This window comes from Oryctolagus cuniculus, chromosome 5 (assembly GCF_964237555.1).
Source record: "Oryctolagus cuniculus chromosome 5, mOryCun1.1, whole genome shotgun sequence".
In the NCBI taxonomy this organism is placed as follows: domain Eukaryota; kingdom Metazoa; phylum Chordata; class Mammalia; order Lagomorpha; family Leporidae; genus Oryctolagus; species Oryctolagus cuniculus.
Window position 1 is genome coordinate 139,617,500 of NC_091436.1, and position 25,231 is coordinate 139,642,730.

At 54.0% G+C, this 25,231-nt stretch overlaps 1 long non-coding RNA gene across 1 annotated transcript in view; it reads right to left on the minus strand.

The window, feature by feature from the left end:
• Positions 1 to 25,231, minus strand: part of LOC103349731 (uncharacterized) — a 49,866-nt gene that overhangs the window by 6,216 nt on the left and 18,419 nt on the right. The window contains exon 2 of the long non-coding RNA XR_007922998.2: positions 2,938 to 3,100. This is a non-coding gene — a long non-coding RNA (uncharacterized lncRNA). The remainder of the gene's footprint in view (positions 1 to 2,937; positions 3,101 to 25,231) is intronic.

Here is a 25,231-nt window from a genome sequence, read left to right on the forward strand (position 1 = left end):
GTGCCCTGGAGTGAAGCGAAGTTTCTGAAGCCTCCTTGGACCAGGAGGCAACCCTGAGGCTGGAAGGACAGAAAGACAGAAGCTAGGGCGGAGCGGGCCGGGCTGGGGCGCTGTGGCTGTGGTGCAGCAGGTTGGCTGCCACCTGTGATGCCGGGAATCCCATGGGAGCACCCCTTCGACCCCCTGCTGCTCCACTGCTTTTAATAAATTTTTTTTATTCCAAAATCAGAGAGATAGAGAATCTTCCACCCACTAATTCACTCCCCCAAATGGCTGCAATGCCAGGGGCTGAGCCAAGCATAAATCAGAAGCCAGGAGCCAAGAGCTTCTTCCAGGTCTCCCACATGGGTGCAGGGGCCCAAGGACTTGGGCCATCTCCCAATGCTTTCCCAGGCCATAGTAGAGAGCTGGATTGGAAGCAGAGTAACGGACTCAAAAATAGTGCCGATATCGGATGCTGGCACCGCAGGCAGGCGGTGGCTTTACTTGCTATGCCACAGCACTGGCCCCCTGCTCCACTTCTGACCCAGCTCCCTGCTAATGTGTCTGGGAAGGCAGCGGAAGATGGCCCAGGTTCTTGGGCCCCTGCACCCACATGGGAGGCTTGGATGGAGTTCTAGATTTGTAGCTTCAGCCTGGCCATTGTGGCCATTTGGGGAGTAGACCAGCAAATAGAAGCACTCTCTCTCTCTCTCTCTCTCTCAGTTTCACCTTCTCTCTGTAATTCTTTCACATGAATAGATAAATTAAAAAAAAAAAAAACCAGAAGCTGGGGAGCAGGCGCCTGGCATTGCTCAGAATACCCACACCGCATGTCACACCGCCTGGGTTTGAGTCCTGCTCCACTTCTCATTCAGCTTCCTGCTCTGCACAAGTTGGTGCCTCAACAAGTTGGTTGCTTGGATGCCTTCCATGCATTTTTTTTTTTTTTTTTTTGACAGGCAGAGTGGACAGTGAGAGAGAGAGACAGAGAGAGAAAGGTCTTCCTTTTGCCGTTGGTTCACCCTCCAATGGCCGCCGCTGCAGCCGGCGCACCGCGCTGATCCGATGGCAGGAGCCAGGATCCAGGTGCTTTTCCTGGTCTCCCATGGGGTGCAGGGCCCAAGCACCTGGGCCATCCTCCACTGCACTCCCTGGCCATAGCAGAGAGCTGGCCTGGAAGAGGGGCAACCGGGACAGAATCCGGCGCCCCGACCGGGACTAGAACCTGGTGTGCCGGCGCCGCAAGGTGGAGGATTAGCCTATTGAGCCACGGCGCCGGCTTTTCCATGCATTTTGAGACCCAGACTCCATGCCAGGCTCCTGGTTTCAGCCTGGCCCAGCCCTGACTGTTGCAAGCATTTGGGGAAGAATAAACCAGTGTGCTGAATGATCTCTGTCTGTCTCAGTCGCGGTTGCTCTACTTTTCAAATAAAATAGAAATAAATAAACAATAAGATTGGAGCCAGGGCCCATGATATCCAAGGAGCCTCCATGCCTCCCCTGGACTCCCATCTCAGACCTTGCATAAAAGCAGAGAAATGCATGTCAACGCTGCTTAAGCCGTGTCGTTTTCGGTTTGCCCTGTGACAGTGATTCCTGGTCCAGAATTCGTGGGCAGTTTTCTCCATTGGCCACTTCCACATCCTGTGTCTGCAAAACTTCTCCTGAGACACACTTGCACACGGTTCGCGAGCGGCTAGAGGAGTGGACGGGAATTTCTGCTGCCCCAGCCTCGCTGAAAGTTTCCCCAAGCGTCACTGGGGGTCATTGGCACGCTGGCTTTTAGTCTGTTTGCTGTTGTGACAATCGAGTTCCGCAGACCCGGTGTAGGGCGCAGTGCGATTCGGGAGGCCATTAGTTGTATAAAGAGGGAAGGTTTAGTTAGCTCACAGCTGTGGAGGTTCAGGTCCAAGATCGGGCAGCGCCAGTGGCTTGGTGTCTGGTGAGGGAGGAAGAAGGACCACAGTAACCAAGCCGCCTGGAGACCGGCTCTGGACCCAGCTCCCAGACCTCAGAATCATGTTCGGTTCCCACGCTCTTCTTGCGGTTCATGGATGACTTTGGGATTTAAATGTCTGTCTGAGCGCAGGGGCCCAATCAGATCCAAACTATGGCTCCAGGTAATTTATAGGAAGAGAGCTTGATGGCTCACAGTTCTGGAAGCTGCCATGTGGGTCTCACTGCTGCACAGCATGGCAGAGGGTCGCACGGTGAGGCCGGTGAGCACGAAAGCTTGGGTCTCTCTCCCTCCCTCTGCTTACAGAGCCCCCAGTGCCACCCAAGGGCCCCACCCGCATCACCTCATCCAATCCTAACCCCCCCCCCCCAAAGGCCCTACTGTCAACACATTTGAACCGTGGCGTGTCCCGACCTGCACATCAGAGTCTGCTGAGCTGGGGGCGGCTGCCAAAGACCTGCCATGCAGAGTCTCTCGTGTTTCTTTAGTATTTTGACTTCCATTCTGTAGGGATTTCGTATCCCCCCCCCCAACTTTTTTAAGATTAATTTATTACTTGAAAGTCAGGGTTACAGAGAGAGAGGGAGAGAGAGAGATCTTCCATCCATTGGTTCACTCCCCCAGTGGCCACAACAACCAGGGCTGGACCAGTCTGAAGGCAGGAGCCAGAAACTTATTCCAGATCTCCCATGTGGGTGCAGGGGCCCAAGCACTTGGCCCATCCCCTGTTGCTTTCCCAGGTGAATTAGCACGGAGCTGGATTGGAAGTGGAGCAACTGGGACTCGAGCCAGCACCCATATGGGATGCTACCATGGCAGACACTGCTTAACCCACTGCGCCTCGTGCTGGCCCCAGGCATTTGCTGGCACTGCAGGTGGTGGCCTTACCCCATAAGCCACCGTGCCAGCCCCAAATCTCCACTCCTAATTCATCAACCATAAAGACACCAGAATGTAGACATCCGTAATAAGATCTGGGGAGACAAGTCTTGCTGTACCTGTAACAGTCCATCCCTGGCTCCTCGAGACTCATGTTCTTCTCACATACAACATGCAATCATTCCATCCCCAAATCCGTCCCGAAATCTTCACCCAGTCCAACATTAACTCAAAGTCGATAGCTTCATCTGAGAGTCAGGGCAAACTCTCTTAGATATGAACCTGCAAAAGCAAAAACAAGTCACATACTTCCAGGATACTATGGTGAGGCAGGCAAAGGGTACACATTTCCATTCCAAATAGGGGAGACCAGGAAATAGAAAGGATATTGGGGGGCTGGCACTGTGGTATAGTGGGTAAAGACACCGCCTGTAGTGCTGGCATCCCATATGGGTGTCAGTTCAAGTCCCAGCTGCTCCACTTCCGATCCAACTCTCTGCTGTGGCCTGGGAAAGCAGTGGAAGACGGCCCAAGTCCTTGGGCCCCTGCACCCGCGTGGGGGATCCGGAAGGAGCTCCTGGCTCCTGACTTCGGATCGGCACAACCCTGGCCGTTGCGGTTAACTGGGGAGTGAACCAGCAAATGGAAGATCTCTCTCTGCCTCTCCTTCTCTCTCTGTGTGTAACTCTGACTTTCAAATAAATAAATAAATCTTTTAAAAAAAAATAGAAAGGATATTGGATCAAAGCAAGACAGAAAACCAGCAGGGCAAACCTTACGTCCCGCAGTTCTGTTTGGCATCGTCATGCTGTGTTGGGGGCTGGGGTAAACCCACATTGCAGTTCTCACAGATGAGAGCTCTCATCTCTGCAGCTCCTCTAGCTGCTGCCCTGGTAGAAGCTTCTCGCAGTGACTCCACCGAACCCATCTGCATCTGGGCCCCTGTTTGTCCAAAACAGTCTTTGAAATCTAAGTGGAAGTCTCTGTATGTCTGTTGGTCTTTTTTATTATTAAGGATTTATTTATTATTTACTTTATTTGCAAGTCAGAGTAACAGAAAGAGAGACAGAGAGAAAGACAGAGAGAAAGATTTTTTTATCTACTTGTTCACTCCCAAAATGGCCACAATAGCCAGGTCTGGGCCAGTTTAACGCCAGGGAGCCAGGAACTCCGTCTGGGCCTCCCATGTGGGTGCAGGGGCCCAGGCACTTGGGCCATCTTCCTCTGCCTTCCTAGTCACATTGGCAGAGAGCTGGATCCGAAGCAGAGTAGCCTGGCCTTGGATGGGCACTCTGCCATGGGATGCCAGCATTGCAATGGCAACTTATCGCCCTGTGCCACTGTGCCCGTCCCAGCCCCGTTGGTCTTTGCCCACACACTGTTCTCAGAGGCCACGCGCTGATGTCTGCGGTTCTTCTCAGTGGGTGTCTCATGTCACTGGCACCTCTACTATTCTGGGGATCCCTCTGCAGCTCCACTCACAGCTTCACCGGGCACTGCTCCATGCAAGGGCTGCAGTCCCACAGCACCACTCCGCCTAGCCTCTTGGAGGCGTCTCTTTGAAATCTTGCTGGAAGCCACCATGGCCCCGTAACTCCCATGTTCTGCATGCCTGCAAAGCTAGCACCGCATGGACAACCCCAGGAACAGCCAGCAGCACAAGGCGGTCCTGGGCCCAACAAGCCAGATCATTGTAAAAACTGAGAATGGGAATGGGAGAGGGAGGAGGAGGAAGGGTGGGTGTGTGGCCAGGAGGAAGGGTAGGGAGGGAACGGTCACTATGTTCCTAAATCTGTATATATGAAATACATGAATTTTGTTTGCCTTAAATAATTTTTTTAAAAAATTAAAGAAATACAGAGAGCAAATCATCTAATTATCCAAAAATGAAGGCTATGGGTCAAAAACACTTTCTCCTGAGCAAGCCCCTCCTCTGCCCCATGTCCTCCTTTTCATAAACACAAGATTTCCAGCCTGGAGACGTTTCAGGAAAACCTTGCCAAGGAAAATGCTGGTAATCTGACGCATGCCGGAGCCTGCCGTGCAAACAAGAGAGCGCCCCAAACATCCCCGGTGTCGGAGAAGCGTATTACAGCCTCACTTTTGCTTATGAAATGAGCGTGAAGTGTCACTTTCTTCTCTTCCTTGACCGGATGCATTGCTCATTGTCCCAGCCTGCCGGACTGGGAGGCATTTCAACCCTGGTCGTTCATGGGGCTCTCTGCTGCATCCAAGACATTATAAAACACCAGGGCGTAGGCAGTGCCAGAAAAACTGAGAGTGAGCACAGGTCCTCTGCGCCTAGCAGGCGTGGCCTCAGCTCAGGTTGCTTTAACGAAATACCACAGGCTGAACGCTTTAAATGACAAGCAGGGGCCAGCTGGCTAAAGCACTGCTTGTGATGGTCACATCCCACGTTAGGGTGCCAGCTCCAGCCCCCTGCTAATGCGCCGGGGAAGGCAGCAGATGACGGCCCAAGTGCGTGGGCCCCTGCCACCCACGTGGGAGACCGGGATGGAATTCCTGGCTTCCTGGCTTTGGCCTGGGCTAATGAAGCCATTCGGGGAGTGAACCAGCAAATAGAAGATCTCTCTCCTCTCTTTCTCTTTCTGTCTCTCTGTCTCTCTCTTTGCCTGTACCTCCCTCTCTAAAACTCTACCTTTCGAATAAATAAATAAACTTTTAAAAATAATAACAAATGACAGACGTTCTTGGTTCCCAGGTCTGCAGACTGAGCTGTGCAAGGTCAGGGTGCCAGCAGACTGAGGCTGTGGAGGGCTGTCTTCCTGCTCTGCCATATTCTTGCTGCCCCCACAGTGGAGAGACCATTCGGGCCTCTTCCTGTTCTCAAAATGGGACTGATCCCACATGGGGCTCCACCCTCGTGATCCCATACAAACTTCACTACTTCTGAAGCCCCTCTGTGTACCCTGGCTGTGGGCACTGGGCTTCCACATAGGAACTGGGGCACACACTCAGCCCACAGAAGTAGTGACTGTTTCTGTCATGCCTGCGCGTGCTCGCTCTCGCTCGCTCACTCTCGCTCTCTCTCTCATAAAGATTTATTTATTTATTTGAGAGGCAGAGTTATATAGAGAGGGAGAGACAGAGAGAGGTCTTCCATCTGCTGGTTCACCTCTCAAATGTCCACCACGGCCAGAGCTGGGCTGTGCCGATCCGAAGCCAGGAGCCGGGAGCTTCTTCCAGGTCTCCCACGCAGGCGCAGGTGCGTCTACCTGGTGGGAGGCAGGCCCTGCTCCTTGGGCATTCTCCAGCACTGTTCCAGCCTGGGCTTGCTCGACACAGAACTGGGGCCTGGGTCTCCAGCACTGGGGTCAGAGGGGACTAAATTCCTGGATCCTGAGAATCTCCACCTCTGCCCACTTCTGCCTCTCTTGGACCAGGTGTGTTTGCACATTCTCCAGATGCCAACACCCACCCACCCTCCCCAGGCTCAAGAAAGCAGCTCAGAACTGGGAACAAAAAGCCCAGTGATACACATAGAGCAATAAGAATGACAACAAAATACTTCCCTGCCACAGCCCAGCAGGGGAGCTTGGGTGAATTCTAGCAGATGCTGTAGCTGCAGCCTGGTAAAGGGAACGGAGGAGCTGGGTCCCTGCTGAGCCAGGGAGCCACTCACCAAGGGCACGAAGGCTCCGGCCCATGGGAAACACAGCGGCGCCCCTCGCCCAGCCTGTGTGATAAGCATCCCGACCTCACCTCCTGACAGCTCATGAGGGCATCCGCCATTCTCCCCCTGGTGCTGCCGGGGTTGCTGCGTGCCTCCATAGGCAGACAGCTACTCTCGGGTGTCCAAGATGGCTTCTGTGTCATTTTGTCACCTTTGTGGCGACAGCTGGGTTGATCGGAGTGCCGCAGCTCATCAGCCCCGTGTGGCCGCCTCAGGGCATTTGCACTTCTTACATGGCGACTGAAACACTCAGAGAATGCCCCCAAGAGACGGGAGGTAGAAGTTGCTCTCAAAGCTGGGGCTGGATACTGGCTCAGCATTTCCTCCACCAGTTTTTGCTGATCCAAAGGCACAGAGCCACCAGACCCAACAGGGTCCCACATCTCAGTTGGACAAGTCGCAAAGGATTTATGGCCATCTTTAATCCCCCCACCACACACACACAGCACACAGAAGTAGCCCCCTTCCAGATGAGTCAAGCGCCACCCCAGCAACTGCATCTGTGAAAATGTGGCTCTGGAGAAGACACTTCATACTCGACTTTGAACTTGACCGACTGTCTGCCTGCTGATGGGAGCAGCCCACGGGCCTCACTGCTGGGTTTACTGAGGTGGTACTCATACTCAAGAACTCGGCTTGTGTTGTATAAAAGTGGTGACAAATTGGGGGCTCTCAATAGCACAACCCATGTGTTAGCCAGGGTCCTCCAGAGAGCCACAGGAGGGAGGGAGAGACTCATGGGTGCATGGATGCATGGATGGATAGACACAGACAGATACATGACAGATAAATAGATAGATATAGATGATGGGTATAGCGGAGAGATGATAGTATAGATGATAGATACGTGATAGGTAGATATTGATGATAGATATGTAGACAGATGATAGGGGTAAGCAGATAGATTACAGATAGATACAGATAGATTAGAAAGACAAAGCCAGGATTGTGGCACAGCAGGTTAGGCCACTGCCTGCAACGCTGGCATCCCATATGAGCACTGGTTCAACTCCCAACTGTTCTACTTCTAGTTCAGCTCCCTGCTAATGAGCCTGGGAAAGTGGTGGAAGATAGCCAAGCACTTGGGCCCCTGCCACCCGTGTAGGAGACCAGGATGGAGTTACAGGCTCCTGGCTTTGGCCATGCCCAGCCCCCGCCATTGCAGCCATCTGGGGAGTGAATGAGCAGATAGATCTCTCTCTCTCTCTCTCTCTCTCTCTCTCTTTGTGTGTGTGCATGCATGTGTGTGTGCGTCTCTTTCTCCCCCTTTCTTTCTGGAACTCTGCCTTTCATAGAATAAACCTTTAAAAAGAAAGAGGAAGGAAGGGAGGAAGAGAAAGAGAGAGAGGAGAGAGGAACTGGCTCATAGGATCATGCAAAGCCCGACAACCTGCAGGTTGCAGGTGCAGGGGAGGGTAACTCCAGCGCGAGGCCCGAGGCCCAGTGCTGTCAGTCACAGTCCAAGGGCAGCCGAAGGCAGATGTTGCAGCTCAGACAGGCAGAGAGAAATAGAGCAGCATCCCTCCTGCCTCTGCCCTTTCCTTCCGCTCAAGCCCTCAGGGAGTGAGATGCCCCACCGGGGAGAGCAGCGAATGTGCCGAGTCCACAGACTCAAATGCCCATCTCATCCAGAAATGCTCTCAGAGACACATCCGGAAAGCTGAATCAGGCAGCCAGCGGTGTAGCCGGTTGACACCTGTCACTGGGGCGGGGGATGGGGCTGGTGGTGGAGATGCCAGTGTCGCACTTCAGAGTGCCCGGGTGTGATTCTGGCTCCAGCTGCCAAATCGAAGTTCCTGCTGACACAGGCTCAAGTAATTGCATTCCTGCCACCCACAGAGGAGACATACACTGAATTCCTAACCCCCAGCTGTTGTGGACATTTGGGAAGTGAACCAGCAAATGGGAGCGTTCTCTCTCTCCTGCCTGCCCTTCCTCCCTCTCAAGTAATTTAAAATTTTTTTTAAAAAATCCTATGACAGATCAGTGCTGTGGCATAAGCAGGTAAAGCTGCTACCTGCAGTGCCGGCATCCCATCTGGGCGCTGGTTTGAGGCCCAGCTGCTTCACTTCCCATCCAGCTCCCTGCTATGGCCTGGGAAAGCAGTAGAAGACGGCCCAATGGCTTGGGCCCCTGCACCTGCATGGGAGACCCGGAAGAAGCTCCTGGCTCCTGGCTTCTGATTGTCCCAGCTCTGGCCACTGCAGCCATCTGGGAAGTGAAACAGCAGATGGAAGACCTTTCTCTGTCTCTGCCTCTCTGTAACTCTGCCTTTCAAATAAGTAAATAAATCTTAAAAAATTATATCACTTAATGCATTTCAGTTTTTGCAGGAATTGAATAATGCTCCCTCCAAATAAGTAATTTTTAAATTTTTATTTTAAAAGGTGCATTCAAGGAAGATGCGAAGAGGGAACAGGAAGGTCTTCACTGCTTAACTTCTGCACCCCGCCCCCACCTGCAAGGGAGGGCAAGCAGGGGCTGCCACCAAAGCCTGGAGGTCCATCGCCCGGGGCACTGAGAAGACAAAAGGCCAGCCCCGCCCCCTCATTCCCCTCCCCAGTCTCCTTTCTGGATTCGCTTCTCTTTCCACCTCTGCAGCGGTGCCTGGACTTGGGCTTCCTGCAGATGGATCAGGCAGTTTGGCCGTCAGTGTGTACCTGGCTCCTTTCTTGCGGCTTGTTTGCGGATTGGCCTGTGTCATCACGAGGGAGCCTTAGGAAGATCCATTCCCGCTGCTGAATGGAATCCATTCTCGCTGTGGAATGGGCCACAGCTTTTCTCCAACACGATCCTATGGAACCCTTGCTGGGGTGGAGGGTGCTCTTCAGCCCTCGCTTCTCCTGAACACTTGGGCTACGCTGCAAACCCACTCATAGCTAAGATCTGGGGCTGAAGACACGGCTCCGCTCTCTGCTGAATGTGCAGGGGGCGTGTAAGAGAAAGGAGATAGACATGGGGGAAAAATCAGAGAATAGCTCCAAAATGACTGCTCCTCCACGTGTACGATCAAAAGGACGTGGACCAAGCCACCTGGGTGTCTCTCTCAGGCGTTGACCGTGATAGCTCCCCATGGGGGCTCCTCGCCCCCTCCCTTACCCGAGCCCGAAAAGAGCGCCCAGCTCTGCAGTGCCTAAGGCTGTGGGGTTCGTGCTTCTGAGGCTGCAGACACCCCCCATTCCTGGCCCGGTTGGTCTGCCCTGGGCTGGGGTGCAAGGTCCCTCTCAGCCCAGGGGTCTCCCCCAGACCCTGGAGGCCCCTCCCAGTGTGGCTGGGGGCATGGTGCCCACCCTCCGCGTGTTGTCACTGATCCTGCCCCATCCCGGAGAAGCTCCGCACCCCCTTGCCCCAGCCTGTCCCAGGAGAGGACGCAGACAGCGTGCAGAGCCGTGTCCTCCGCCAGGGGGCAGAGATGAGCATCTGGAGCGACAGCGGTAACAGCGCTGCTGTGGGGAGGGGGAATCACAGACACTGGGGGATGTTGGGGTGGGGTGGGGGTGGGGCTCTTGGATATCTGCTCCCTTACAAAAATCCCCCGCGACACACAGAGGGCGCTGAGGTCCATGGTCTTGGGAATCGTACGGAAAGACTCCAGTCCCCTCCCCCCAAGGGGTCTCCCTGGTGGGGTTAACGCGTGCTACGCTCCGAGGGGGCGGATAGGGGGAGCCTGTGTGTTCCTTGTCTTCCCAGCGTTCCCGCTGCTGGGGTGGAGGTGCTACCTAACACGTACCAACGGAAATATCTCAGGAGGTCCTCATCTCAGTCTCTTTTCTGCCTAGCGCCTTCCGTCCAGAGCCTGAGGGGTCTCCTGGGCCCCTGTCTTTCTGAGCAAGGTGCACCCACAGGCAGGGGAGAGCTGACCTTCCCCGTGGCAGCCGGGGGCGCCTCCGCGTCAGGCGGCAGGCATCCTGCTGCAGCCCGCCGAGCCCAGCCACTGCGTGCTTCCAGCAGGATCCATGCCTTGCCGGCTGCAGTTTGCTGGTTCGTTCGTTCCTCGACTCTCGGAACCTTTGCGTTTGTCGTGGCTCCAGCTGGCGCCGGCCTGGGCTCCCCACCTTGCTTCCTGTCTCCTCTGCTCTTCAGAGAATCAGAGGGCCCTGTCCCCTCTGTCTTCCTCCTCCCCAGCCCAGACCCCTCCTCCTCCCACCTCTCACCCACCCCGCGGGCAGCCCTGGGAAGAGCGTGGCTCTTCCGCAGCGCAGCGTCCGGATCCTGACACCTCACCTCCTGTGCCATGTTCGGACCGGGCATGGGGACCAGTGAGCGCCGGGATACCTGGTGCTGTGGGTGATGTTCTAGCCGGTGGTCCCCCAGACCCTGCCTACCCTGCTCAGCCTCTAAGCAGCCCGCACCCTGCTCTCCTGCTCTCTTCCCCAGCACTTCCTCTCCTGCACACCTGCTCCCGGAGCAGCCTCCTCCCGCCCTGCCTGGATGTAGCCACCCTCTGCTCACCCAGGCCAGTCCTTGAACTAGGAGCCACCTGCAGCTCCACCCACGGCCTCCAGGGCACCTGGCAAGAGCAGGAAGGCAGACTTGGCCGATGGCCAAAGCCCTCCACCCCGCAGGAGGTGCCGTCCAAGGGCCGGGTAGTTAAGGCAGACACCAGCTCACCCAGTCCACTGCCCACCCCCCGGGGCCCCAAAGGCTCAAGACAGTCTCATGACCCCGGCTATCAGAGGACGCAGACTGAGTTGCATTTAGGAGTGGAAGATGCACATCATCACGCGTCAGGCCCCAGCCCCGCACAGCCGTGTGTCGCTGCACACAGCTACATGCTGGAATCCGAACCACGGCAGTAGACTAAGCAGGATACATCAATTAGGAAAACTGAATCAGGATTCTGTCCCTCATTCATACAAACAAAGTCGACGTGCTCATCCACACACACAAATACTCTGGGAAACTCGAGACCCATAGATGAAAGATGTGGAATGGGCTCCCCCTGGTGGGATGGCCGGAGGGTCCGCGTGGGACTGCCAACTCCAACTCAAGGCCAAGGCCCAGTCCGAGCTCAAACACAAGCAAAACAATCTGCTATCTCATGCAGGCCTGGACGGCTTTCCCTCGCTTCAGGGCCAAGTTATGACTCCTGGCATTCTCTGTCCTGAAATAACACCCAGTTCCAGGAAGAACTGGCTCCTGGGACAAAGTCGCACAGGCGCCCTGCGACTGTCTGGCCAAGTGCGTGGTTCAATGAGCCTGGCGCTAGGGACGACTGCCCGCCTTGCCTCCTCAGCCTCCCTGAACCCGATCACAGGCCACTCCCACGGCCCAGGGCGGCCAGGGCCACCGGGTGAGGGTGGATGCTGCTCCTCACGTCCCTGAGCTCACGGCTCAGGGAGCCTCCCCGCAGGGAGCCTGGCTCAGCGCACGCTGCACCAGAGGCGCTGCTTCATAAGCAGTCCCCGCCCAGGGCACCTTCCCTGCACCTCCGAGGAACACCTGGTGCAGTGGGAGATGGGCATCAAGCTGGGATCCCGCGTGTGCCCCGCCTCCACCTGGTATCAGCTGTTGGCCCAGGTCAGAGCGGATCTGGAGGGTTGCACAATTCACACACGGCTCTGAAAACACAGGAGCCACACCTGGGGGCATCCTGGTTGTTGGGTGCACATTCATCTTCTGGGCAGATCTCACCGCATAGGAAACTCATGGATGTGAGTCCCAGGACTGTGTCACCCCACGTTTGCTCTCAGAAGTGTTTTCTAAAAAACGTGTTTTCTAAAATTGGGGGGGGGGTGTTTGGCACAGCAGTGTTAATAACTTGTTTGGGACACCCACATCCCATATTGGAATGCATGGGTTCAAGTCCCACATCTGCTTCTGCCTCCAGCTTCCTGCTAATGGGCACCCTGGCAGGCAGCAGGTGATGGCTCAAGTGCTTGGGCCCTGGACCCAGGTGGGAGATGGAGTAAGCTCCTGGCTCCTGGCTTCAGCCTGGGCCAGAACCAGCTGTTGCAGCCATTTGGGGAGTGAACCAGTGGATGGAAGACACTTCCTTCTTCCTTCTTTCCTTCCTTCCTTCCTTCCTTCCTTCCTTCCTTCCTTTCCTTCTTTCCTTCTTTCCTTCTTTCCTTCTTTCTTTCCTTCTCTCTCTCTCTAACTCTGCCTTTCAAATAAGTAAACTAAATCTTTAAAAAAACAATAAAAAAATACAAAATCAGGGCTGAGGGTTGCTTCTTCCCCCCACTCCCTCCTCTTCAGTGGAGACTGAAATGCGTTGCTGCTGACTTTGCGCGGGACAGTGACCCAGGGACAAGTGTGAAACTCAGGACAGCACTGCACCTGCACTTCACTCAGCCTCCCACAAGCCACGGGCTGCGATGGGAGTCAGCCCCTGGGCCAGGAGGCCCTGGCCGCCACAGAAGACCCAGCCCCGGGCGCAGACCCCCTGGGAAGGGCACCTGCAGAGTCACTAGACAGGGAGGGGCGAGGAAGGAGAGAAACAGAGATGGAAAGGAACCTGGAGACTGAAATTCCATACGCACAAACGTACCTAGGAAGGGCAGCCGGCACCATCAACACGGGAGGCAGACGTGTGCCAGCCAAAGTGAGAAAAACAGAACAAAGGGATCATGGGATAAAAAGTATTCATTTAAAAAGCAAGCAATTGGGCAGGCGGTGTGGCGTAGCAGGTAAAGCCACCACCTGCAGTGCTGGCATCCTACGTGGGCATCGGTTCGAGTCCCGGAGGCTCCACTTCCAATCCAGCTCTCTGCTGTGGCCTGGGAAAGCAGTGGAAGATGGCCCAAGTCCTTGGGCCCCTGCACCTGCATGGGAGACCCGGAGGAAGCTCCTGGCTCCTGGCTTCAGATTGGCTTAACTCTGGCTGTTGCAGCCATCTGGGGATGGAACCAGCAGATGGAAGACCTCTCTCTCTGTATCTCTACCTTTCTCTGTAATTCTGCCTTTCAAATAAATAAAATAAATCCTATTAAAAAAAAGAGAAAGAAAGAAAAGCAAATGGGCCAACACAAGAAAGGAGTAGACTGATGGAATTAACAACAACAGCGACGTTGGCTTCACACTTTATGTTTAGTAGGAGAAAAAGAGGGGCCGGCCCTGTGGCTCAGCGGGTTAACCGCCAACCGCGACGCTGACTTTTCTTAGGAACACTGGTTCCAGTCTTGAGCCCTCCACTTGAATTCCAGGTCCCTGGCTTCAGCCTGGCACAGCCCTGGCTCCACTGGCTGTGGCCAGTTGGAGAGTGAACCAGCGGATGGAATCGCTCCCTCTAACTCTGCCTTTTAAATCATTTTAACAACAGGGGGAAAAATGGAGAAAGTCTTGCAAGGGGCTGTGGGTGCAGACCTCCTGGGTGTGGCCTGGAGCAAGTTCCTTGAGTTCTCCTCACTTAGTTTCCTCTGTTAGGAGACCGAGAACAGCACCTGCCTCACAGCAGCCCGTGAGTAACTGGGTTACTGCATGTGCAGCTCTCAGAATCGGGGACAGCATCCGACCCAGTGCTCAAGACCCCCGTGTCCCCTATCAGATGGGTACCTGGGCTGCAGGGCCTGGGTTCAAGACCCTTTCTTGCTAAGGCACCCCTTGGGGAAACAAGTAATAGCTCAAGTACTTGGGTCCCTACCACCCATGCAGGATACCCAGATCGAGTTCTTGATTGAACTCATTGAGTCTGTGGATCTCTCTCTCTCTCTCTCTCTCTCTCTCTTCCTTTCAAGTAAAATTAAAATCCAGACGTGAAAAGCTCTTAGAACAGTATCTAGCACACTCAAAGCATTTAATAGCTGTTTCTATCAGATATGGTAGCAATGTGCAAAACTCAAAGTCAGTGTATAACAGAAACAATAACTCATTGACAAGTATCAGAAAGTCAACCTCCCTGAGAAGGAAAGTAAATTACTTTTGGGGCCAGCGCTGTGGCATAGCGGGTAAAGCCACCGCTTGCAGTGCTGGCATCCCATGTGGGTGCTGGTTCGAGTCCCAGATGCTCCACTTCTGATCCAGCTCTCTGCTGTGGCCTGGGAAAGCAGTGGAAGATGGCCCAAGACCTTGGGCCCCTGCACCCACGTGGGAGACCCAGAAGAAGATCCTGGCTCCTGGCTTCAGATCAGCTCAGCTCCGGCCATTGCGGCCAGTTGGGGAGTGAACCAGCGGATGGAAGACCTCTCTCTCCTCGCTCTCGCTCTTGCTCTCTAGCTTGCTCTCTCTGCCTCTCCTCTCTCTGTGTAACTCTTTCAAATAAATAAATCTTTAAAAAACAAAAGAAAATTACCTTTTTGTTTATACCTTGGCCGCTGGTAGACTTAGACTAGCACTGGGGTATCCCAACCTGCTTCTAAATGTTTCCTTGGATGAAAACGGTGGAGATGAAGGAGCTCAGGGCTTTATGCAAGTTAGTGGTGGGGGGAAGGGGAGATAAAACCTTCGGCAAAGCTATGTGTTTTGTTTATTTTTTATGTTTAGCAAACATTCTCAATTTTTACTAAAACAAACCCTAAAGAGATGCTAGGTTTTAAAAGCATCCAGAAATGCCCATCACGGTCCTCGTCCTCCACTCATTTTATTTTATTTCTCTCAGATTCCCCCAGTCACCAGCGAGCACAGGTTTTGCAACATGGTTTCCATTGTGCTACTTTCTCTTATTCCTCAGCAGCTCTGCGGGTTTTTTTTGTTTGTTTGTTTGTTTTTTGTTTTTGTTTTTTTGCTTTGTAGAAGAAATGCACCAGGAATTACCACAAAGTTTTGCCATTTTTCGTTTATTCTTCACAGTCAGAAACATTTCAGCAGAATTCTGCTCTCACCGGGTGGGGGAGCTGCGTTTCCATCCACACACCTGGGCACTGGGTATCCCCGTGGACTGAATTAAAGAGCTTCTCCCGGGGCTTCCATCGCACTCCTGTGCAGCTGGAGCCGAAGGTAAAAAGCTCCCTAGAGGCGGGCACTTAGCACAGTGATGAAGTGAATTGAGTCGCTGTCTGGAATGCCCAAGTCCCTTATCAGTGCCTGGTTCCAGGGCTGGATACTCAGCTTCCAGGCCAGCTTCTTGCTAAGGCACAAGTGCGTGGGCCCCTGCCACCCACCTGGGAGACCCAGATGGAGCTCCAAGCTCCTGGCTTCAGCCTGGTCCAGCCCTGATTGTTCGGGGCATCTGGGGAGCAAACCAGCAGGTGGAAGACCTCTCTGCTTCTGTCTCTCTATTTCTCTGCCTTTCAAATAAAATACTACTTGTCCCCTGCCCCTCTACAGTGGCTGGGGTTATTTGTTGAATGAATTAATCTACCTGCCTAAAATAAATATTAGAAATAATCCTTTAAAGTCCCCAAGGTAAAAAAAATATATGGAAGCACAAACCAAGGATTGAATGTTTTTCCCTTCTCAGCTCCCTTCTTGCCATAACCCAGATCAATCCCACAAGCACTGAATCAGCAAAGGGACGGCTCACACTCGGGGGTCAGCGCCCTCCAGGCCCCCGCGCCACAGGCAGCATTTCTCACGTTCTGTGACACACACGTCAGTCCACTTGGAGACTCAGTGGCTCCATAGCAAGAGTTTCCAACAAGGAGGCTTCATGTTAGAAGTAGGTGAGGGGTTGGTGCTGTGGCATAGGGGGTAAAGCCACCATCTGCAATGCCAGCATCCCATATGGGTGCCGGTTCGAGTCCTGGCTGCTCCATTCCCATGCAGCTCTCTTCTATGACCTGGGAAAGCAGTAGAAGATGGCCCGAGTCCTTGGGCCCCTGCACCTACTTGGGGGACCTGGAGGAAGCTCCTGGCTCCTGGCTTCAGATAGGCCCAGCTTCAGCCATTGCAGTCATTTGGGGAGTGAACCAGAGGATGGAAGACCTCTTCTCTCTCTCTCTCTCTCTCTCTCTCTCTCTCTCTCCTTCTGCCTCTCTGTAACTCTGCCTTTCAAATAAAGAAATAAATCCTAAAAAAATAGAAAAGAAAAAGAAAAACAGGTGAAGGGCCTTGCAACCCCGGCATCCCATATCAGATAGCGGTTCAAGTCCCAGCTACTGCGCTTCCACTCCGGATCCCTGCTAGTGCACCTGGGAAGGCAGCAGAAGGCCGCCCAAGTGCTTTAGCCCCCGACACCCATGAAAAAGACCAGGATGGAGTTTCTGATTCCTAGCTTCCGCTGGCCCTGGCTGTTGCGGCCATTTGGGAAGAGGACCAGTGAATGGACTATCTCTCCCCTCCCCCCCCCCCCGTCTCCCCCTCTCTCTACTGCTCTTCCAAATAAATAAATAAGTGTATAAAAGGCAGAAGGTGGGGGAGGTGGATTTTTAGATACCGGCAGGGCAGAAAAGAATTTATCCGTACTTTGATGGCCAGAAAATCACCTCGAAATATCAACTGGCACTTAGAATCGGCATGTGGAATGTGCTTTCTTGGGGACATTTTCCGCTTACATCATTTAGCTCTGTTTTTCATTTGCAAACGTCTCCTTTATTTTTTGTAAGCACTCGTTTGCGCCATCTAGTGGCCAAAGTAGGTTAGACCCATGCAACCATGACAACTGGGGCGGGGCCTTTGCCATGGCTGCTAAGCATGTGTCCTTTTTAGAGGTGTTCCCTTCTCTGCTTCTCTCCCTGCCCTTTGTCTCATTAGCATATGTCACTCCTTACATAAGGAGTGCTGGCATTGAACTTGATGGTGTCTGCATGCCCATAGGGGACTGGTGAGGAAGCAGGCATGAAACTGGCTGTGACAAATGGAAAATACGGGGCGGGTCAGGGATGGGCCCCTTGCTCATGGATGGTGACGCAATGTCTCTGAGACAGCAGAAGCCTGTCCGTGCCTCTGCTTCCCGCTGGGCTCTGAGAGCGGAACTCGATGCCTGCAAAAGCGTATGGAAGAAACGCAGCTACTCCAAATGTGTTCAAATCCATGGGGTGGGTGGATTACAGCCCAGAGGACCAAACCAAAAATGAACCAAGACACCACCAACGGTTGTGGGAGAATCACAGCAAGGCAGAGGCAGGATGTGGCTGAGGCAGCCTGGCTCTGACATCCACAGACGGAAAATGCGGAAGTTGATCAGGCTGGTCTCGTGGCACAGCAGGTGAAGCTGCTGCCTGCAAGGCCACATCTGACATGGGAGCACCAGTGCAAGTTCCCGCTGCTCTGCTCCCGCTCCGGCTCCCTGCTAATGCACCTGGGAGGGCAGCGGGTGGCCCAGGTGCTTGGGGTCCTTGCCTGGACCTGGAGAGAGCTCCTGGCTCCTGAGTTCAGTGTGGCCCAGCCCTGGCTGTTGTGAGCACTTGGGGAGTGCACCAACAGACAGGAGATCTCTCTCTCTCTGTGTCTATCACTGATCGGTGGCCTTGCCAATAACCATAGGCAAAAGCCTGAAGCAAGTTACAGAGGGTTTTGTGAGCACTGAGAAAAACTGTGTGGCCACCAGGGGGCCACAGAGACTCAGCAAGGGCAGGCAGCAGCCGCCTGTCCCCCTGCCAGGGTCCCCAGCACCATGGAGAGGCAGTGTGCTGGACCAAGGGTCTGCCTTCTCTCCAGCCATTCTGTGCCATTCCATAGGATATCCTTCTGCAACACAAGGAGAAATATGGAATAGAAATGATGCCCCTAGGAGACACTGGAACTGATTGACATCTCTCAACCCTGCCCTGTTGAGTACATTTATCATGTCTTGTATTTTATATAGAGTGTATGTCTTGTGTGTATGTGGATGGCAGCATTGGAAGACATATTAAGTCCACTGGATTCCAGAATCAGTATACAAAACACTTCTCTTTTTTTAAGTTTTATTTTTGTTTATTTGAAATCCAGAGTTACCTAAAAGGAAAGACAGAGAGAGAGAGAAAGAGAGAGAGAGAGTTCTCCCAACTGCTGGTTCACTCCCCAAATGGCCACAATGACCAGGACTAGACCAGGCTGAAGCCAGGAGCCTGGAATTTCATCCGGGTCTATCACGAGGGTGTTCCACTTGGGCCACCTTCTGCTTTCCCAGGCACATTAGCAGGGAGCTGGGTGAGAAGTGGAGCAGCTGGGACTCAAACAAGTGTGTATATGGGATGTTGGCATCGCAGGCAGCTGCTTCACCCACTGCCACAGCACTGGCCCTGCCAATCCCTTCTTGACAGACCAAACAGCTGCTCGCCAGACAAAGTGAGTCTTCTCCCTGTCCAGGAGTCCTGCTTTATGGGTTTTGCCCAAAGTGTCTCCTCTGCTTCCTACCCTGCTCCTCCACGGCCTCTCGGCGTTCCCACTTCAGCCTTGGGGACTCCTCGCTTCATTGCCCCAGAAATCGGTCATCACCAGTGCTGGAATTCAAGTCTCTGGGTGCTGCCTCACCACCACCCCCCGAAACAACCCAGGTCCACCACTGCTTGAGATGCCCAGTTCCCCTATCAGAGGGCCTGGTTGGGGTCCCAGCTCCACTTCCGCTTCCGCTTCCTCCTAATGCACTCCCTGGGAGGGAGCAGGTGGTGGTTCAAGTCCTTGGGTCCCTGCCACCCATGTAGGAGACGTGGATTGAGTTCCAGGCTCCTGGCTTCAGCTTGGCCCAGCCCTGGCTGTTGTAGGCATTTAGGAAGTGAACCATTAGATGGAGGATCTCTCTCTCTCTCTCTCTCTCTCTCTCTCTCTCTCGCAGCAGCTAAGACCCTGCTCGGGACACCTGCATCCTATATCAAAGTGCCTGAGCTCCAGTTCTGGCTCCTGTTTCAATCCCATCTTCCTACCGATGTGTGCCCTGGGAAGGCTGTAGACGATGGTCCGAGTACTCGGGCCCTAGCCACCCACATGGGAGGTCCAGGTTGAGTTCCAGTCTCTGCCTCGGCTTGGCCCAGCCCTGGCTGCTGCCGGCATTTGGTGAAGAACCAGCAGGTGGAAAGCTATCTGTCTGCCTGTCTCTGTCTCTCTGGGTTTCAAATAAATAAATAATTTAACCTCCCCCCTATTTTTTTTTTTAAGATTTTATTTATATAAGACGCAGGTTACAGAGGGGGAGAGACAGAGAGAGAGAGAGGTCTTCCATCCGCTGGTTCACTCCTCAAATGGCCACAACGGCAGGAGCTGGGCCGATCTGAAGCCAGGAGCTTCTTCTGGGTCTCCCACATGGGTGCAGGGGCCCCAGGATTTGGGCCATCTTCTACTGCTTTCCCAGGCCAGTGCACAGAGCGGGATTGGAACAGGAGCAGCCGGGACAGGAACCGGTGCCCATATGGGATGCCGGCACTGCAGGCAGAGGCTTAGCCCACTGCGCCACTGAGCCACAGCGCTGGCCACTCCCCTACCCCCACCCCCCGCTTTTGTTTTTCACTTGCCCTCTTTCTCCCCGTCTTCTCAGTCCAGCTCTTGGGAAAGACTCATTTCCAGCACTCTCCACGGGGGACTGGGATGTGAGCGGCTGATTAGGCATCAACACCTGTACAGCAAGGCCCAGGAAGCAGGGCTGTGCAGAGGGAGGAGTTAAACTGAGCTGCAGGCCTCCTCCTTGCCCGGAGGAGAGCTTTCAACAGCTTTGCCCAACAGAACAAGCTGGGCTGGGCTGGAAGAGCCCAGCATGTGTACACCTCAGCCTTGCTCAGGCCCCGCGGGGGCAGCCCCGAGAAGGGGTGTGACCAGGACAGCGGCAGGCAGCTCTGGGCAGAAGCTGGAGGCTGGAGGCTGCTGCTGGCGGCTCTTGCGTGGCTCGGGACCACGTGCGTCCCTGCAGGGACCCAGGTGGCGCATCTCCCTGTCCGCCACACGCCCCTTACTCCCCGCCACTGCCTGACGTCTGCCTCAAGGCTGACCTCACTGCCCCATCCCTTGCCCGACTCCACAGCCAGGGGGCGATTTCTGGCTCCTACCTTACGCAGGAACTGCTGCACTCATCGGAGCTGCCTCTCTCTCTCTTTCTCTCCCCGCCCCCCCCTTGATTTCCTAACTCCTTCCTCAGCCCATCCTCCTCTTCCTCCATCCCCACACCCCTCCTACTCTCTCCGCCAGGGTGATCTCACCCACGGTCAAGGTTTCAATTCCTGTGTATACGACAATGACGGTAGAAGCTACAGGCTTCCAGGGATCTTACCTGATTGGCGGCTGTCCCGTCTACACTATGCCTGGCAGCCCCCTTTCCCACCGTATTCCCACCCTGAAAGAGACTTGTGCCGTGCAGGGGGGCTGAGGGACCCTCAGGACCGGCTCCATGGAGCTCCAAGACAGCTAACCTCGCCTGCTCCTGGTTGGGCATGTGGACAAGCAGTTTCACTGACTCTACATATGGAGTCTCACCCCGCTGATACAAAAATAGATGCTGGGTGCTGAGCCAAAGAAATATCATCTGTCCCGGAATCACACCCACTGCTACCTCACTAGGCGTGAACCGCTGACTCAGTGGGTCCCCAGGTGATGAAAGGTGGTGCTGACTGATGGATAGCTTGCCCTCTGAGCACGTGGGTTTGCTTCCAGTTCTATACGGGAGGCACTTCTCATGCACAGTTACCTGCTGGGTGTACAACTGGCTTCTCCTCCCCAGTGAGAATGTCCAGCTGAGTGCAATGAAGAAATGTCAAGTGCAGTGCCAAGTGCAAGGGCAGGGCCTGTACAGGACAGCTCCCGCCCTGAGGAGCCTGCAGGTGGCGGAAGGCGTGAGTCTAAAGCCAGTGCGTGCCGCCTCGCTGAGGGTCGCAGAGACTGCGGCCACAGGGCGCCCTGGGCTCTGGCGCAGGGGCCTAAACGTCCCTGTTCACGCTGGCTCTTTAAAGTCTCCTAGGCTATACTGAAAGGAAAGATCAGATTTCAGGGAGTGAGTGCAAAACAGAAACAAACAAGAAAGGAGGCTGACGCATAAGCAGTGGGGGAGAGAATGGCAAATGGCAAAAGGCTATCAGACAGCTTCAGAAAATCACAAAATAAATAATAACAAGGAAATCTTCCCATCGTTAAGGTCAAATACTGAAAGTGTCACTTAAGAGGTTGGAGAGAGGCACAGTCGAAGGACACTGGATTAGAATAGGCTCAGTACAAAGCGGTACGCAGCCCCGTAGCCCGCAGGGGACCCAGCGCAGACCCAAAGTCTTTTTGGACTCCCCTTTGCCGTTGTTGGGGGCAGGTGGGTGACGGAGGCTCAGCGAGGCAGCCTGAGCTCCGTAAGCAAGAGCTTAGAGCAGCTCAGACACTGTTTATCCAGCTCCAATAAAGCGACCCAGGCGGAAGCTGCACTACTTAGGTTTGTGTTTGATTTTTCAGTAATGAAAATTCAATGCAATGGCCTAGCCACACGCCAGTTCACTTTTCTTGTGCACCAATAAGACTGGGAGCAGGATTGGCATCATGGCGCAGCAGGTTAAGCCACAGCTGAGTACAGGCTGGAATCCAGCCGCACCTGCTGCCTTTGCTGGAGTCCCCTGGCTGGGAGCACCCAACTCTCCTGACCTGCCTATATATAAGCTGGTGTGCATTCTGCACATCAAAATGCATCGAGGGAGGGGCCGGCGCTGTGGTGCAGTGGGTAAAGCCACCGCTTGCAGTCCCAGCATCCCATATGGACGCCGGTTTGAGTCCCGGCTGCTCCACTTCTGATCCAGCTCTCTGCTATGGCTTGAGAAAGCAGTGGAAGATGGCCCAAAGTGCTTGGGCCCCTGCACACATGTGGGTGACCCAGAAGAAACTCCTGGCTCCTGGCGTCAGATTGTCTCAGCTCAGGCCATTGCAGCCATTTGAGGAGTGAAGCAGTGGATGGAAGATCTCTCTCTCTCTCCTTCTGTCTGTGTAACTGACTTTCAAATAAATAAATAAATCTAAAAAAAAAATGCATTGAAGGGGTCAGCACTCTGGGGCAGTGGGTTAAGCCACAACTTGTGGCACTGGCATCCCTTACCATAGCATCAGTTCCCGTCTCTGCTATTCCTCTTCCAATCCAGCTCCCTGCTTCTGTGTCTGGGAAAGCAGCAGAAGATGGCCCAAGTGCTTCACCCACTTGGGAGGCCAGGAGTTCCTGGCTCCTGGTTCTGGTCTGGTCCAGTCCTGGCTATTTGCAGCCATTTGGGGAGCAAACCAGTGGATGTCAGTGGATGTCCCTGTCTCTCCATCTCTCTCTCTGTGTCACTCTGCCTTTCAAATAAAATGAATCTGAAAAAGAGAGACAGAGACAGAGAGATCAGGATCACCTGAACCTCAGTTGAAAAAAAAAAAAAAAGACATCTTCAGCTAGGGACATCAGCCTCGGAAGAGGCGAGCAGGGTGGGGAGAGCTATCCGCTCTCGTCCCAATTTTGTGATGCGCAGTCACAGCTTCAGGCACACATGCACACAGTCAGGAGCCCGTGGGGTAGGCCCTCAGCCACTGCGTGGGTAGGAACAGTGAAATCCAGAAATAGGACAGCTGGCAGGCTAAAGGGGCTTTTACTACTTCCAGTTCCTGGAATTCTATGCAATTGCATCTTGGAAATCCAGCAAATAAACAGTAAGCAAGGAGTTGAGGAATTGGAGTCTGGGGAAGCGGATGTCACTCACGGGCTAAGGGAAGAGACCCCAGCCTCCCGGTCCTTCTTCCAGGGGAATTTCCCAATTTCATCTCGGTTAGCAAAGTTCCACGCTTGAAAACGAGTGTTTTTCCCCTGAACCTCCCATGCAGGTAGGAGTGGTTGTGTGACACAGTTCCAGCGCATGGATGTCACCCTGAGTCACCCAAATGAGACTTTCAGAAAAGTTATGTTCTGGGACTGACTCAGCTGGCCCCGGGGCCCCTTTTGCCTCTAACTCTCTGTGCACTTAGCCCTGTGTGAAGCCCAAAGCTGAGGGTCTGGGATCCAGCCCTCGTCCAGGGGCCGATCAGTCACGCATTCCACAGACACATGCCCAGTGCTGGCTGGCAGCTCCAGAGAATATTATATATAATATATTATTATTATATTATATATATATGTATATATAAATTCCCTAGTGGACTAAGCCTCTGCCTGCAGTGCCAGCATCCTATATGGGCGCCAGTTCAAGTCTCAGGTGCTCCTCTTCCAATCCAGCTCTCTGCTATGGCCTGGGAAGGCAGTAGAAGATGGCCCAAGTCCTTGCGTCCCTGCATCTGCTTGGGAGACCCAGAAGAAGCTCCTGGCTCCTGGATTTGGACTGGCACAGCTCTGGCTATTGCGGCCAACTAGGGAGTGAACCAGCAGATGGAAGTTATGTCTCTCTCTCTCTCCCTCTCCCTGTCTGTAACTAAGATTTCAGCCAGTAAGCAGCCTGTGGTGTGCTGAGGGGAGAGGGATTATAACCAAATGTGTAGCGTGTTGAATCGTGGTTTGGGGCCAGCACTGTGGCACCGCGGATTAAGCTGCCATCTGCGACACGAGCGTCTGAAATCAGAGCCCCAGTGTGAATCCTGGCTGCTCGCCTCCTGTTCCAGCTTCCTGCTAACGCTCCTGGGAAAGCGGCAGAAGATTTCCTAAGTGCTTAGGCCCCTGCACCCACACGGGAGGCCCAGATGGAGTTCCAGGCTCCTGGCTTCAGCCCAGACCAGCCCCAGCTGCTCCAGCCATTGGGGAGTGAACCCGCGGATAAAAGATCTCTCTCTCTCTCTGTCTCTCTCCCCTGCCCCACCCCATCATTCTGCCTTGCAAATAAATAAAATAAATCTTAGTTGGGGGGGGGGAACAAAGTGGGAAATGAGCTTGTCGGGGTGAGGTAGAGGCAGCTGTAAGCACAGGGCTCAGAGGCTGCACAGCGTGCGAGCAGAGCCGGCTACACTGAGACACACAGACCCTGGAATGTAGTGAGGGGCACCAACGCACTGTTCCCTAGAATCAGGAGGCGTCCAGGCCACGTAGGGGTGGCCACATGGGGAAGCACCACAGCCAGCCAGGAGGCGGAGGGAGCAAGCGCCAGCCACAGTGGCTTCTGCGGTGGGCAACTGTGGGCGTCTGGGGAACAAACCAGTGGATGGAAGAAGTTCGTCCATCTCCACCTCCATCTCTCCCTCTCTCTCTGCAACTCGGCCTTTCAAATAAAAATAAACTTGAAAAAAAAAAAAAAAAACAGAACAGCTGACACTGGGCCGGGGTCACCTTGTTACAGACCCCCTCCCCCACTAAGGAGCCGGTTTGAGGGGTTGCTACAGACTCCCTCCAGCTTGTCAGCAAAGGGCCAGCTGGGTCTAAGCAAACCCATATTGACCTTAGAATCTGGTTCCCGGGCCAGCACTGTGACACAGCAGGTTAAGCCTCTGCCTGTGGTACTTGCATCCCATATGGGCGCCAGCTCAAGTCCCAGCTGCTCCACTTCCCATCCAGCTCCCTGCTAATGTGCTAGGGAAAGCAGTGGAAGATGGACCAAGTGCTTGGGCTCCTGTACCCACCTGGGAGACCCAGAAGAAGCTCCTGGCTCCTGGATTTGGATCGGCTCAGCTCCAGCCACTGCAGCTATTTGGGGGAGTAAACCAGCAGATGGAAGACCTCTTTCTCTGTCTCTCCTTTTTCTCTCTTTAACCCTGCTTCTCAAATAACTAAAATAAATCTTCAAAAAAAAAAAAAAAAAAAAAAGAGCAGCGGGTTCTAGTCCCAGTTGCTCCTCTTCCAGGCCAGCTCTCTGCTGTGGCCGGGAGGGCAGTGGAGGATGGCCCAAGTGCTTGGGCCCTGCACCTGCGTGGGAGACCAGGAGAAGCACCTGGCTCCTGGCTTCACATCGGCCCAGCTCCGGCCATCGCGGCCATTTGGGAAGTGAACCAACGGAAGGAAGGCCTCTCTCTCTCTCTGTCTATAACTCACTTGTCAAATTAAAAAAAAAAAAAAAGTGCAGAGTGCAGAGATGGGAGCC